The sequence below is a fragment of the Mytilus edulis genome, chromosome 12 (genome assembly GCF_963676685.1).
Source record: "Mytilus edulis chromosome 12, xbMytEdul2.2, whole genome shotgun sequence".
Classification (NCBI taxonomy): domain Eukaryota; kingdom Metazoa; phylum Mollusca; class Bivalvia; order Mytilida; family Mytilidae; genus Mytilus; species Mytilus edulis.
The window spans coordinates 7320584-7333492 of record NC_092355.1 but is presented as its reverse complement, the minus strand read 5'-3'; the positions used below and the strand labels follow the sequence as shown (position 1 = coordinate 7333492).

General features: G+C 32.6%; 1 long non-coding RNA gene across 1 annotated transcript; it reads right to left on the bottom strand.

The window, feature by feature from the left end:
• Nucleotides 1-474: 474 nt before the first annotated feature.
• LOC139499611 (uncharacterized) lies at nucleotides 475-6401 on the bottom strand. The gene is made up of 3 exons (XR_011658225.1): nucleotides 6257-6401; nucleotides 1986-2153; nucleotides 475-633 (listed from the first exon to the last, which is right to left on the bottom strand). It is a non-coding gene; the product is annotated as an uncharacterized lncRNA (long non-coding RNA).
• Between the last annotated feature and the right edge of the window lie 6508 nt (nucleotides 6402-12909).

The window sequence follows — 12909 nt, the reverse complement described above, 5'->3', positions numbered from 1 at the left end:
CAAAATATTATATTCCATTATGTCCGCTCCATATATATCTCCATTCGTTTATTCATACTTTGACTTTGATGAAAACAGATACATGTATACATTATCTTATACATATTCTTCATATTTAAAATAAAAAAAGAAACTTAATCTCTTTCTTTTTCACAAATGTTAAATTTCTTCATCTACCAATATATACTAATATAAACTTCACAATCTCTTTCTTTCTCACAAATGTTTCATTTCTTTGTCTATCTATATAATGAAACATTTTAATTAGACATATCTGCATATATTTAAAAAAAAAAAACACACATTAAATACAAATTTCTTTATATCTAATAAAAAAAATGTTTTCTTGTCGCTGAATAGTCTTCTTGTCGCTTGTTGTCGCTAAAATAATTCTTGTTGTCGCTTCTTGTCGCTTGTTGACGCTTGTTGTCGCTTCTTGACGCTTGTTGTCGCTAATTAGTGAGACCCCATTTTTCTAGAGAACATATTTTTCTCTCTATATCACTTCCAACACAACCATTTCCATTTCCAGTAGGGATAGGGTTGTCACATCGTCTAGTTCTTATTCCTAATTCATGACCACAGAAAACAGAGAACATCTCACAGACGACCAGAAGGCCCATTGTCCATCAACTATAAAAAAATAAAAAAATAAAACTTTTTTTTTAAATTCAAACGTGGATTATACTCAGTAAAGGAGTAGGTAATATAAAAAAAAGTTCTTAAAGATGTATTATATTAAATTCTGAGATATATCGGCTACCTTTTTAATAAGATGTGTATAATGTAATTGAGAAGCGGCACACAGATGTTTCAGAATACGATTTTATCCGTTAATGAAAATTGATTTAATTAATTGTCCATGACAAATATGAAACAATTTAATTGAGTAGAGCAGACGGCCTAGTCCATAAAACTGAATTTAACAGATCATTTTTGAGTTATTTACATGACTGCTGTTTAAACGTTTAAACGAGTATGAAATTTTGGTTTGTTAGAATTTTACCGATTAAAATGAGTGGGGTTTCACAAAGAATTCCTCTCCGATAATGCTTCCTTTTTTGAAGGAGCCTAATTGATTAACCATGTTTTAGTAGACATACCATTAACACATGTCTACTGGAAATATGTACAAAGTATTTCTACATTCTATACTGGTATGTGCTGCACACATAGTTATTGCTTGAATGAATGGATAAGTGTTACTTGTTAATAATTAATTTTGGATGTAACGCGTCTTCTGATTGGCTGAGGTTATTTTGTTATGAGCCCATAGACATAATGTAGTCATGTAACAGTGACGTCATCAACGTTTTTTCATGGTTTTCTACGGTTTAAAATGGAATTTAGAATTAAATTATAAGAAATGACTGTAATATTTTTTCTGTCTATTCGAAATAACATTTTAAAAATGTGGTGCACACTGTTAAATAACCCGCTACGCGAACCAAATTTTTAATGTTATTTCTTCATAGACAGATAAAATATTACAGTCATTCCTTAAATATACTTTGAAAAAAAAGTATTCTCTGTTATGTTGTTGGCGCAATCTTATTGATTAAATAAATGAATAATGGTCTTTTTGTATGTATGTGCCTGTCCAAAGCTAGTCAGGAGATGGTATTTCATTGGTTGTCGTTTGTTTATTGAAAATTAAAAATAGAAATAAAATTGAGAATGGAAATGGGAAGTCGTTTAACAAATGACAAATTTCAAAAGATCAATTGTATGACAGTCGCAAACAACTCCATTATATTTTCATCAATGTGTGAGGGAAATGATCAGACAAAATTAGGTTTAAATGTCAAAACTGGAATTACAGTAATTATTTAAATGTAGCACGTAGTGGTGTTCAGTTTAATGTTGAACCTAATTCTGGTTCTCTTTCTAAGATTTATACCACTGTAAAACTACAAATAGAACATTTTTAAGCCAAAGATGCCGATTTTTATTTTCAGTTCTTTTCAATTTAAGCAAAAAAATACCTCGACAATCTCCGAGATTACAAACTGTCATTTCGTTGTCGACACCTTGACAATCTTTTCCGCCGTCAGAAGTTGAAGGGTTGTTGCAAGTTCTATTTCGATGTATAATACCATTACCGCATGTCTTTGAACACGATGTTGTTGTCCACGAACCCCACTGACCATCAACTTAGGAAATGAAAATATGTAAAAGAAGAGTTCACATGTACATTGTATTCATTTTGTACAACCTTGCAATATATCTACGATCAATGAGGACACTGTCTTGAAACATCGATTTGTTTTGAACCATACTTTTTAATTTATATTCTTCTGACTTTCACAATAAAGTGGACAGTTGTCTCATTGGCAATTATAATTATCTTCTTTTTATAGCGTACCTTAAAATGTGAACTGTATAACGTTCAGTTAATTTTCTGTCTATGATGATAATAATAATAAATAATTTATTTAGAAGGGTAAAATCAGTTAGTGCAATACTACCCCATCCCCCAAGATGCCTTCTGAAAAAAGGAATATAACAAAAAAAACGTTGATGAGGATATTGATGCATCTTTGTGACCTTATAAGTAAGAAACTGACCCGGTTTCTATCGTAAATTTCATCTGAATTGTCAAACTCTCCCAAGGACTTATTATTACAGATCATGTCTGTGTACATGCATATATCAAATGCCTTTTTCTTCTGTTGAGAGTATGCTTTTAGTTTAAATATAATAATTATCACCTTTCAGTATAAATGTACGCCCATATGAATTATTCTAAACTGTTCTTACCACATTTCTACTCTATTGTAAGTCGTTTGTAAAGTGGTCATTTTTATAAAATTTTTGATATGAGCGTCACTGATGAGTCTTAGGTAGACGAAACGCGTTATAATCCTTGTACTTTTGATAACTATTTACACCACTGGGTCGATGCCACTGCTGGTGGACGTTTCGTCCCCAAGGGTATCACCAGCCCAGTAGTCAACACGGTGTTGACATGAATATCAATAAAGTGGTCATTTTTATAAATTTCCTGCTTACAAAGCTTTGAATTTTTTGTAAAACTAAGGATTTTCTCATCCAAGGCATAGATAACTTTAGCCGTGTTTGGACAACTTTTTTTGAATTTTGGATCCTCAATGCTCTTCAACTTTGTACTTGTTTGGCTTTAAAAATATTAAGATAAGAGCGTCACAGATGAGCCTTATGTAGACGAAACGCGCGTTTGGCGTACTAAATTATAATTCTGGTACTTTTGATAACTATTTACACCACTGGGTCGATGCCATTGCTGGTGAACGTTTCGTCCCCGAGGGTATCACCAGCTCAGTAGTCAACACTTCGGTGTTCACATTAACATCAATAAAGTGGTCATTTTTATAAATTTCCTGTCTACAAAGCTTTGATTTTTCGTAAAACTAAGGATTTTCTCATCCAAGGCATAGATTACCTTAGCCGTGTTTGGCACAATTTTTTTGGTATATTGGATCCTCAATGCTCTTCAACTTTGTACTTGTTTGGCTTTAAAAATAGTTTGATAAGAGCGTCACTGATGAGTCTAGTGTAGACGAAACGCGCGTCTGGCGTACTAAATTATTATCCTGGTACTTTTGATAACTATTCACACCACTGGGTCGATACCACTGCTGGTGGACGTTTCGTCCCCGAGGGTATCGCCAGCCCAGTAGTCAACACTTCGGTGTTCACATGAATATCAATAATGTGGTCATTTTTATAAATTTCCTGTTTACAAAGCTTTGAATTTTTCGTAACTATTTACATCACTGGGTCGATGCCACTGCTGGTGGAAGTTTCGTCCTAGAGGGTATCGCCAGCCCAGTAGTCAACACTTCGTTGTTCCCATGAATATCAATAAAGTGGTCATTTTTATAAATTTCCTGTTTACAAAGCTTTGAATGGTTCGTAAAACTAAGGATTTTCTCATCCCAGGCATAGATTACCTTAGCTGTATTTGGCACAATTTTTTTTGAATTTTGGATCCTCAATGCTCTTCAACTTTTTACTTGTTTGGCTTTAAAAATATTTTCATATGAGAGTCACTGATGAGTCTTATGTAGACGAAATGCGCCTCTGGCGTACCAAATTATAATCCTGGTACTTTTGATAACTATTCACACCACTGGGTCGATGCCACTGCTGTTGGACGTTTCGTCCCCGATGGTATCATCAGCCCAGTAGTCAACACTTCGGTGTTCACATGAATATCAATAAAGTGGTTATTTTTATAATTTCCTGTTTACAAAGCTTTGAATTTTTCGTAAAACTAAGGATTTTCTCATCACAGGCATAGATTACCTTAGCCGTATTTGGCACAATTTTTTTGAATTTTGGATCCTCAATGCTCTTCAACTTTGTACTTGTTTGGCTTTAAAAATATTTAAGAAATAATTGATGCCAGCTATACTTTATTGTAGTTTTAACATGGGTAGGCATTATATTCGTGATTATTTTTGCCAGAGCGATAGCGAGGGCTAAAATAACACGAATATAATGCCTACCCATGTTAAAACTACAATAAAGTATAGCTGGCATCAATTATTTCGATTCTGATTAGGACAATTACGGTAATTTCTATGTTCGCTGTGTATAAGTGTACGATCTTCGTGTAGGCTCTTCCATCAACCTCGCTGTCGATTTTTATCCAACTAGTTCAAACCAGTTTAATTTCGCAAAGTTGTAGGTTTCTAAAATTCAAAATTGAAACAGAAATTAACAAATTAATTTATCAGCCTAACTAAAACAATATTTGAGTCACAATATAACAAAAAATTTATATTACAACAGTCTTTTCCTTTGAGGTCAATTTCTGACACGCACATTTTCAAGTCAGTTGTCAATGGCGGTGGACGCACAAGGAGAATCGGGTAGGTCTTTATTTTACTAAATTAATCGTAAATATTTCGCCGGTTAATAGTGTAGCATTGGTAAATATGTTTATATTTGATAGAGGATTCCTTGATAAAGTTGTGCTGACATTTGAGATTTGGAAGGAGGGGCCCTTTGACAGAGATCCATTTATACTTGCGGTGGCTACACCTTGTAAAGTTGATCAAAGGGCACGCCTTTGTGCATCTGACGATTTCAAATGCTGTATTACATGATGATTAAAATTAATACTGGGTGACAATCTTGTTGCATTTGTGAAATGGATTGGAAACCTTGGTGGTATATTGGTAATTACGCCTATTTTTTTTTTTTTATAGGAGAATGGGTTCGATTCCCTGCTAGGGTCAATCCATTTTATCAGAAATATATGAAACAATTTTGTCATTTCAGTACAACAGTAATAATAACCTATACTTGATTTTATATTTTATCATCGGAACGTATGTTTCAATGAAATTATGCTATACAATGACATGCCTTTTTAAAAGGAGAGATGAAACGTGTTTTTCAGAGGGAGGGGTTTTGAAGTTAGAACAGCCAACATGAACGATGCGGTATCTAGGTCAAATATGTCAATTACGAATTGTAACACATTGTTGTCATTGTAAAAGTATAAGGAACAAAATGTGTATCATTTTAGTGTTTGAAAGTGGTTTAATTTAAGGAAATACATTAAATGCATATCAATTTGACGAAATTCATTTTTCTGCCGTAGTCAATATACGCATGTGCAAACTAATTTTATTGGATAATAAAGTATGGTTTCTTTACAAAGCTTAAGAAGCACGTCATATTAGAATTTGATATGAACGTCACTGATGTGTCTTATGTAGACAAAATGCGCGTCTGGCGTACTTAATTATAATCCTGGTACTTTTGATAACTATTCACACCACTGGGTCGATACCACTGCTGGTGGACGTTTCGTCCCCGATGGTATCGCCAGCCCAGTAGTCAACACTTCGGTGTTCACATGAATATCAATAAAGTGGTCATTTTTATAAATTTCCTGTTTACAAAGCTTTGAATTTTTCGTAAAACTAAGGATTTTCTTATCCCAGGCATAGATTACTTTAGCCGTATTTGGCACAACTTTTTTGGAATTTTGGATCCTCAATGCTCTTCAACTTTGTACCTGTTTGGCTTTAAAAATATTTTGATATGAGCGTCACTGGTGAGCCTTATGTAGACGAAACGCGCGTCTGGCGTACTAAATTATAATCCTGGTACTTTTGATAACTATTGTCACTTGCATTTTGTAATTTCTTTCAATTCACTTTGTAAATCTTGTCTAATGTATGTTTCTTTTTGAATTTCTTTTTTGAATTTCTTTATTTAATGGTCACAATCATTCAGGGATTATTTTTGAATTACTAACCTGGAATTGTGCAGTTCGACATAACAAAATCTTTGATTTGTGTGACTATACCAAAATCTATACATTTTCCAGTAATACTGATTTTTGTTTGAAGGGCTGCCCAGTCAAGCAAATCCCTCATATTGCAACATAACAATGGGTTGGAGCTCAAATTTCTGAAAAGTAAAGAAGATTACTGAAATACACGGTGTCAGTGTATCAGGTCAAATGTCAACATGTTTTCGCGTTCTTGGATCTTGACATATCAACAAAGTCGTCGGATTTGTATGTAAATTGATGGTATTCTGTTACCAAGTGTGATATTGTGAATTAATATAAGTTTGCATGGCTTGTGATACACAGCATTGGATTCAAGATTTTTGAAAGAGAAACGAAATTCCATAAAACGGATTATAAGCTGCATAGCAAACCGAGTCAAATATTTTATTCTTAAAATCATATTAATAGTAAAAAAAACTTGATATACTAAGTAATTGTTTTTGTTTGCAATAAAATTATTAACTTGATTAAATAGATTTTGATTGCGTTAAACTACTGTTTACTACAGTCATACTTTGGTTTTTTTTCTCTATTTATGAAACTAAAAGAAAACACACATGTTAACATATGACGTTATCTTGTTTTCTGCTGTCTGAAAATAGTGGTATTTGATGCGACTGTCTTACAAGTGAGAGGTTAAGCTATCTTTAACACCAGTTTTAATCCGCCCAAGTCAGGAATAGGACAGGCGTTATCCTTTAGTTTGATGTGTGCGATTTTCTATTTGATCAGGGACTTTCGGTTTTGAACTTTTCTCAAAGTTCAGTATTTTTGAGGTTTCACTTTTTCCATTTTATCAAACAATCTAATGACATGACTTAAATGACGAAACTGAAACACGTTTTTTTTTTTTTTGTGTTTCTATTACGTCGTATATAATTTTAATCATTTTAGTATTAACATAAGTCAATAATCATTTTGATTTTGACAACATGATATGAGTAGCATTTATACTTTCAAAGATTCAATCAATTAAAATCTCTTAATTGAAATAATAAAGACTATATATGACATATTTAATGAATCTACGGAGCTAAGACTGCGAAAGAATTTGTTTTTTGTAAGTTCAGACACATCGTGATATTGACTCATAAACTCATGTTCGATACCAGGCTTATCTTTTTTGGCATAAACGCGCATTTCAAAAATCCTAAATTGTGCTCAAATCAACTCAAAGACCGAAAATTGAGATTTTTAAATTTGGCTATACCATTCTAAGTCTTGGGTAGAAAAACCTTCATGTATTGCAAATCAAATTATATAAACAAAAACCCTACTAAAATGACTGTACACTATATATCTGTATGTCAATAAGGAAAGGCTGACAAGTGTAAAACGTGTCTCGAGGCGAATTCAGTCGTTTTTTTTCTATTCACAATGCATCATTAAGCAGAAAATAGTACAAGGTCACCAATGGGTCTTCGATATACTGATGAAAGAGCAGTTTAAGAGTCAAGAGATCGCCCCTGTTTAATTCCATCAGGTTTTTTTCTTGTAACGTTGATTTGTCTCTTTTATATCGATTATTGTGCAAGAACAAGTCTCCTGTTACCCCACTTCCTTGTCGAGCCAGCGGTTTTGTTTATTATTTCTGCTTCCTACCCACATCATTTTGGGGTCCTCTTCACGGTCCAATTTTCAACTATGTCAATTTCATCATTGTTCATGTTAGGCGGCAATCAATGGCAATTTGTCCATGTATCATAAAGTGAAAATAATGAACTTACAAACAAGCCTTTCATTTGTCTACGTGAATCATTGTCGTAATTCTGCTTCATATGGATCGGCCCTTATGGGTGTTCTATATGTACTTATAACGTGTATAGTTTGCACTGTTTTTTTTACAGTCTTTAAACATTTGATATCTATGCATTTTTTTATAGTTTGTGCAGAATGGTGTGCATCAGACATCAGACAGAGTTAACACGAGAACATTGGAACAGAAGATTGATTAATAGCACGTAATGTGACTAGCATTACAAGCATATTAAGGACTGTATGATGGATGAGACTCCCACAGGGTACCCCCCTCAGGTCGCAAGGTCGCTTTTAAATTCGCCGAGAGGTCGTTTTTAAGGGAAATGTACAGGTCGCAGGTCGTTTTCCCCAACACAGAGGACAGAAGTCGGTCGGAGGTCGTTTTTTCCAAATTTTACAGGTCGCATGTCGTTTTTAGAAGGCCCTCAGGTCGAAAGTCGCCTCTAAAAAGCCCAGAGGTCGCAGGTCGTTTTTGACCCTGCGGGAGCCTCATGGATAAGCAGATAACCACTCTTTTCTAAAAGACCGCCACACTGTTTCATACTACAAAGTCACTACTCGGACACATTATTGTTTTTTCGAACCGAATAATCTACTAGTGCATGGTACAGTATCATACCGGGAGATATGAGACCACGCCCAGTTTCATAGAGGCAGCATGAATACTTCAACCTCATATTTATGCATTAAATAATAATATCTGTAAATAAAAACCTAGTTCGACTTTTTAAAATCTGATGCATTCTGGGCAATATTTTGATTATTTCCATTATAATTTCAATGTTTTGGTAACAAAAGAAAGAAACCCTCTTTTCAATTTGTGCTGTGATGTAAAACATTTATCATACTTACATGTTAGTAAGTTTTTTGTTCGACAAAAATAACCCTGGTGGTAAACTGGTCAAGTTGTTTTTATCCAGATCTCTGGAAAAAAAAAGTATTATTAAGGGAGCTACCATTTGATTTTTATGGGGGGGGGGCTAGGATGAAATTTGAAAAAAATAGGCAGGACAGGAGTTTTGAGTTAAAAAAAAAAATGCAGGATGAGACACTTGCATAAAAAAAAGGCAGGATGACAATTTATGTAAAAAAACTCGGGATAAAAAAAAAAAAGGCAGGACCGGGTACACAGCAAAAAGTGCAACGCATGTTTTACGTATGTTTTAAAAAACGTCTGTAAAACGTACGTTTTACGTATGGAAAACGCATGTTTTAGCCAACATGCGTTAAACGCCTGTACCAAAACGGGCGTAATACATCACGTACGTAAAACGTATGTTTTAAAAACGCACGTAAAACATATGTTTTACGTGTGCTTTACGTGCGTTTTCATTATATATTTTTGTGTTACGCAGCCTTTTTTTTCTCATATTAAAAAACTCATTTTATAACTTCAAGAGAATTTTACATCAAATTGAACATGTTTTTCACAATTTATTTTCCATTGCTTTTTATTTTCTAGAGAGTATATTTATAAATAGTGTATAACCTGACAAAAAAATTAGAACTGTTACAGCATATAAATATGAAAACATGAATATTTGCATAATGGTTAAAATTATCTGTTCATGCTAAGCCTCTTTAAGCTGATAAAATGATAAAGCACATTTTCCTCCTTTAATAAGCTATATTGTATGTATATATGTCTCTGGTATTATTAAACTTAAAATTTACACATTAAATGTAGTCATGCATGTGAATCTAGAATTTAAAAAATGCATGTGCAAATTTTCTGTTGAACTCAGAAGTAATCTTATTGGCAATCATACCACATCTCCTTATTTTTAAATGAATAAAAAAAAAATCAATGTGAAAAGGTGAAACATTCATGTATTTACAATGTATGTCTTTGATACAAGTATGAAAATATCATCTTATCATATCTTTTTGTTTGAACGGAATCATTTCCACTTAAGGTTAGATGTAACTGCTGAGGCAATGGGAGTTAATTTAAAATAATAGTTTCTATAACTGATTACAAAGTATACTCATATTTAGATAAATTTGATTTATTTCCCTTGTCCACCCCCCCCCCCCCCCCCCCCCTTTTCCCCCCTGTGAGATGATAATGAATAATTCATGAATATGCATGAACATTTCATGAACTGTTCATGAACAGATTTCATGAACAGTTCATCATATCTTCATGAACATTTGATGAGCAATTCATGAACTGAAAATCGACAGTAATGTTCATGAACTTTAATGTTCATGAACAATTCATGAACAAGAAAGGTTCATGAGCATTTAAATGTTCATGAACAACAATGATCATGAACCCTTTCTTGTTCATGAATTGTTCATGAACTTTGTTCAAATTGTTCATGAACATTGAAGTTCATGAACACTTAAATGTTCATGAACCTTTCTTGTTCATGAATTGTTCCAGAAGATTCCACTGGAATTATCACTGGTAAATCCACAAACTGATTAACTAATATAAAAATTATGTGTGATATATAAACTTCTCTTCCTTTCTGTAATTCAAAACTTGCTGTCTCTGTATTTCCAACAATAATTGCTGAATAAAGGTATTAAAATGGAGTCTGCATAAAATCTTTTTCATATCATTGCTGGCAGCTCATATTTAATCCCCTAAAAGTACAAAAATATCCACAAAGAATCAATTGTTCAAGAGGTAATGATTGTATGAAGCAATACATTCAATAGAAACAGCATTATGCATCTTAAATTGCATTGGAAGTTTAAGTTAAACTCAAATTTAGTACCCCCCCCCCCCCCCCTCTTTAACCCTTGAAGATGAAACTGGAAACTTAAATTATTATTAACGTTTCACCAAGTTAATTTACGATGAATATTATTCACACAATTTAATTTCTACATATCAGATTATCATATATACCCATGTACCATTTACATGTCAGATTACGATATGTCTGTTATGAATGTGACAACAATATATCAATTTATCATTCTTCATTAATTTATTGTCTGCCTAAACTTTCTGATGTTTTGCTCAGATTAAAATCCTAAATGTTTTATATTGCCTCAACAAATTGTATTTCATAATCATTATATGTTAAATCAAATACTTATCTGAAAACATCTGCGTTTGGATTCTCCATTTTTGTTATCCAGCGTAATCATATGACGTCATATTTGCAAGTGCGTTTAAGTCAAGGTGTCAATCTCGTCCCATATAATATCGGCCCGAAGTTGATTCGTCCCTGTTATGGTATTTCAGTGAACTTCTCAAAATCGGTCGACCGTTGGACTACGGAAACAGCCGATTTGCGGGGTTTGCCGGTTTGTAGAAATTTAAAATCACAAGAGTTACTTCCCCTTAATATGGGTGTTTGAGAATGTTTTGAAAATGTATTTCACTTTCATTAAAATATACGTTTTCCTTTTAAAATTTTAGTTTTGTATATAATATCTATCTTAAAATACAGCTACAACTTCTATTTCATCTTATTTTATTTTTTTATTTTGCAGGAATAAAAAAATAAAAACACCATACATTTATGATATTTCACGAATAATTAGGTAAAATGTTCTACTCTGATCGGTGGAAACGGTACCTATGATACTCATTTATACCTTAAAATTGATAATTTAGTGTATGAAGAGGTATTTATGTTTGGTTTATTTGGATCTATCAAAGGCGTAAATGTAAGTTTTGTCAATTTCATGTTATCTGTAGCGAGATATTGTATCTTCAGAAGAAGGAATTTACTTAAAAATTTAAACAGTAATGTTGATCTTATTAGACTATTTAAATACACTGTAAAACATTATATAACTTACCTGTATGAATATTTGTGTGATGCAAAATGTATGAGAAATGTTTTTGAGAAACACTTTTTAAAAAATAATATTCTGGTACAAGAAACCGAAGGTGTCATAACATTTAATTTCTAATTATTGTGCTGATTATATATATGTGATTATACTTAAAACATTGCTTTGTGATAATTTTGTGTAATATGTAATATATCTGTTGTATATATATGTTGAAGAATTGAATAAAGATAAAAAAAAAATACGTGTGATGTAAGTTAGAAATGTTACACCTAGTGATTCATCAAAACTTCATGAACATTCATAATTATTTTTAATGAACATTTCATGAATTTTTATGAGCAGCTAGTCATTCATCAAAACTTCATGAACATTCATAAATACTTTTAATGAACATTTCATGAATTTTTATGAGCAGCTAGTGATTCATCAAAACTTCATGAACATTCATAAAAACTTTTAATGAACAGTTCATGAATTAAATTCATGAACCTTCATTTATGAATTATTTATGAATTTTCATGTACCATTCATGAACATTCACGAACCATTCATGATAGTTCATGAAGTCATGAATTTCTTCTCGCCGGGGCGCATTTTAAAGTATTGAGCAATTAGAATATGGCAATGAAGAAAGAATGGCCAAAACACTAAAAATATATATACTATCATGACTTCAACAGACTGTAACACACAACACAGAGCTGTATAATACAATATATGTATCTTTTAAAAAATATATGTCTCTGATAAGTCAGGTACTACAACAGTTTTCACCCTCTTACAGTGTCTTAGCCTTACTCAATCCTGACCTTATGATTAAGCAACTGGCTTAATTACCATTTTAACAATATATTTATACACTCACTAATCAGAACAAAATAATGTTCACTGTTTTATGTAGGAAGCATGACAGAGAGCATCCCAACTTGAATTTTGTTTTCTTTCAAAGGGATAAATTGGTACAGGGGAGCGAAACATAGCCTCTACCTATACATTTTTACATGCAGAGAAAGGTATTAGACGAACACAATATTCTCTTTGACAGTAAAAAATAATTGGAAAAGGAATAAGTAACCAAAAATTAAAGGACA